Genomic DNA, 4,210 nt, shown 5'->3' with positions numbered 1-4,210 from the left:
CTTATAGCGTAATCTAGCGCCACGGCGTGGAGTCAGCGGACGAGAATTTATTTCTCGGTCACAAAATGCATAAAATCCAAACTATTATGTTTATAAGTTAAGCAAGAAGACCAAATGAAAGAGACAAAAGAGAAGAGTAAGTGCGTCCAAGCACCCTCTCGGTAAACAAAATAGAATTAAGATATTGTTGATGTAAGATCTGGAAATACTGGAAATACCTATGACTTAAGAAATTAACGACTTCTAAACGCCCTAAACGATGTTAAAGAGCCAAGTGTCGACAGATAGCGCTTTCACAGCACAATGGAAGTGCGATTATTGAATTTTTATTAATAGAACATGTTTTGAATTAATAGCTGGAATAATGTTCATTCTGACTATTAATACCCTATTTTAATGTAAAATAAACTATAAATCGGTAAGTTCAGCGGCAGTATGAGGAAGCAGATTACAGTAGCTGTCTATAGTCATGTTAATTTCGTTATGTTTAATAACAGTTAATAAGAAATAACGGTAGCCTATCTCACCGATTAAAAACTAGGGTCCCAGCTAAAATCTAAGGAGACTGCGGGAAATCTGGTCAAATTCTGGTCCTAATTCATATGCAGTATGTGTAGTTGCAATAAGCAAAAAAAATTTGAGAATTTTGCAACGATAAATCTCATTTTATTTAAGTCCTATGTCGACACCGAACAATTCACTTTGAGATTTGGCCGAGAACAGACGTATGGTCATACCAGCGGCGTGCCAGTCGCGGGTTCAGGTGACTGAAACTTTCTAGGCGACAGTTCCACGTAGGAGTTCTTAAAATTAGTCTTGAACGTTAATGGTGAGCCGATACACGATTGGACTTGCAAATATTTTGATAGCTAGCATTATGAACATTAACTTTTGAGCATAAGCACTGGACTTGTAACAGTTTTCGATAGCTAGCTTCACGAGCTGTAATGCTGTGCCACAACTAGCACTTTCATAATTGCGAGGGATTCTACCTGTAATTGTGTTGCTTTCACGGTCTTAAAGCTTCAATAAATATTTTTAGTGCTTACGGTGTTACATAACCTCCAGAGGAGTCATGTTTATCGCTGGATGTTCTTACTGACGAATGATACTCGCAAATGGGGACCCTAAAACAAATTATAATAGAAGAGGGATTTGTTATTTTATTTTCACGTGATGAGGGATGGCATATGTCTTAAAAATGGGACGGCGATCGCAGTTACTTCGTGAGAGGAAGTACCTACGTGGACACGAATATATGAGCTTCTCTCATCGCCGGACTTCTGTGGACAAGCGCGTACACCTCTGACAATAACTGTGTTTGGACCCGAATTAAATAATCATAAAATGTTATTCTTATTTCATTGTTCATTGCATAAAATTGTATGTTGCGGTATCGTGTTGGGCAATCTGATTTGACGTTTTATGTTATCTAAATGATATTCTATAAGTTTGTGGCCAATATATGAATTATTTATACAAAAGGTGTCCACATAATTATTCAAGAAAAGTAGATGCAGCAGTATTCCACTTCCCTCCAGCAAGAAGCAAGTAAGGAAGAGACGAATTTTGTTATCGCCGGATCCAAGGCAACTATTGAACAAAAGTAAGAGGTTAAGAAAAACCATATTAAATCTCCATTAATTAATTCGCGTCTACTTCAACGGAAACACTACACGATGAAATTTAACTAGATAGTGTTTGAAACAGTTTTTATTTTTCACCACTCGCCACAATCATGCTTGCAATTAACAGTTATTGAGAAGTTAACAGCAGTTAACTGCACTGAAGAGAACCGCAGCAAGACGGTCGAAACGTCGGTAATCTAGTTTCTTTATTGTTTCATAATGACGCGGAATAATACCCAAAATTATTTGATTAGAAATGACACTGGCCCTGGAAGCATACGAACTTATATCAGTTAACAAATCTATTTACTGGGTAATGCGACAGGTGTGTGACCATCCCCTAGAAACCAACGTAGCCAACGAACATTAAATCTAACTAAATAGGAATCCACTGGATGCCTATGTGCACAGGCCGCTGAATATTCAAATGATAGAAGTACCAGTCAGTCGCAAAAATCTAATTTATTGCAGATCAAGATTTCGACTATAAAGTAGTCATCGTCGGTCCATTACCAGAAGAGTCATACAGGTACCGACATGTCAGAGCATAAACTTGTGGCAAATGACACTAGCCTTTACATGGCAGAAACACCATGTAAACGCTAGTGTTATTTGTCACAAGTTTCTGTTCTGACATGTTGGTACATGTATGACTTCCGGTTATTCAGTGACGGTAACTATGTTATAGTCAAAATCCAGATCTGTAATAAAGTACGGATTTTTGCGGCTGACTGCCGTCCTTCTTTAAATTTGGAACATTAAATCGGTCACGCACTTCATCCCACTGACATTCTAGGATACCAATAGTATTAAAGGGGGACAAGTACATTGCAATCTAAATAAAGCTTTTTAATTTAGAATTGCCATGATTCGTGTAATAATTATTTTTTTCTACGTGTGATACCGCCATATCACATAAAAGAAAATCATCCTTTGTGACTTTCATTTTTAAACCATTTAAAAAGCTCCCTGATGACACTCTTGAGACTTATAAGCTGTCCATTCTATATAACTGCCACAGTTGTTGGCACCTTTTAAATGAAGGTATCCCTATTTCTTTTGAAGCCATCCCAGTGTCCCAGTTCATCTTGAGCAACGACAGTAGTCGTTATTTCTTTTAAAAAATCTCCATAGAAACCACTCATACAAGTTCTTTCGTGTACCAGAGCAGGACAAACACTCGTGGAAGAAAGGCTCAGTCCCAGTAGTCCAGTGAAACTGTCAGAAAAAAAGCCTGTACCTTGCAAAAGGTGGGGTAGAAGATTTTATATTTTTAACGCGTTCATATTGTTGGAAAGGTTACAAAACCAAGTTTTGCCACAAAATTTCGCTTGGGAAAACTTTCTGCAGTCAAAAAACTTCGAAAATTTCGGACTTTTTTCAGTTTTTTTCAAAATATTTCAGTTTCATTTGCTCCAATCGCTTTTACGTCTATTTCCTTTTTTAAAGAGCACAAAATTCTCTACAAATTTGATTCTTACCATTTTTTTCTACTCCCAGTATCTAAGGCGCTACAGCACGTCAAAAAATACCTTTTTTTTTTTCAAATTTAGAGCAAAGTGGCAAATTACCTAATTTCTGAACACTGTTATTTCAGTTTCTATTTGTGTAGTATAAACATATTACTCATCATGTTATTCATGGGAATTTACCATCTCACTCTGCTGCAGGGCCAGGACAAACAGCATCATATTCAGTAACTACGAACACATTCACGTCGGACTGCGTGAAGTTTATTTGTGTTACAATATGTAATACGATTGCATGCAGGTGCCGTACATTTTCTACTGTTGATTGACGTTAATGATCAGTTATAAGAAAAAGTATGTAGGAAGTGTTCTTTAGCGGACAAAAGCGTATTTATTCTTTGGCTTTCGTTCCAGTGGAAGATGCGAAGTCAGGTGGACCGAGTAAATTTTTTGTCATTGATGGAGGGTACCTTATCCACAAAGTGACTTGGACTCGAAATGTTTGCTTCAAGTCAATAACCCAAAGCTATGTTTCTTACCTGCAACGTCATTTTGGATCTCAATTTGCTATTGTATTTTATGGGTATCCATGTGAGGGAGACAAATGTAGCACAAAGAGTGCTCAGAGGATTCGTAGGTCCAAACAACAGTCTTCGGTTGACTTTGTGGTTGAATCAGAGATGGTGAACCAAGTCCCTCAGGGCAAGTTCTTGTACAACGAACGAAATAAAATGCGTTTGATCACACTTCTTAAAATGGAATTTCTGGAGTGTAGCATTGAATTGCTCCAGACACAAGAAGATGCTGACGTTATAATTGTAACATCTGCCATTTCAAGAACCAAAGATTTTGGAAGTGTTGTCATTGTAGGCGAAGATGTTGACCTGCTTGTGCTCATGACCTGTTTGGGGCAAGGCATTGAAAACTTATTTTTCTTAAAGCCAGGAAGAGGAAATGCAGAAGACAAGTGGTTTTCCACTGCATCTTACAAGTCTGACAGTGAATATATTCTGTTCACTCACGCTTTTAGCGGATGTGATACAACATCTGCTTTTTTTGGTCAAGGAAATATTAAGTGCTGCAATATTGTTGCGAAAAATGATCACCTAACCT

This window comes from Schistocerca cancellata, chromosome 2 (genome assembly GCF_023864275.1).
Source record: "Schistocerca cancellata isolate TAMUIC-IGC-003103 chromosome 2, iqSchCanc2.1, whole genome shotgun sequence".
Classification (NCBI taxonomy): domain Eukaryota; kingdom Metazoa; phylum Arthropoda; class Insecta; order Orthoptera; family Acrididae; genus Schistocerca; species Schistocerca cancellata.
Note: the sequence above shows the minus strand (reverse complement) of the source record.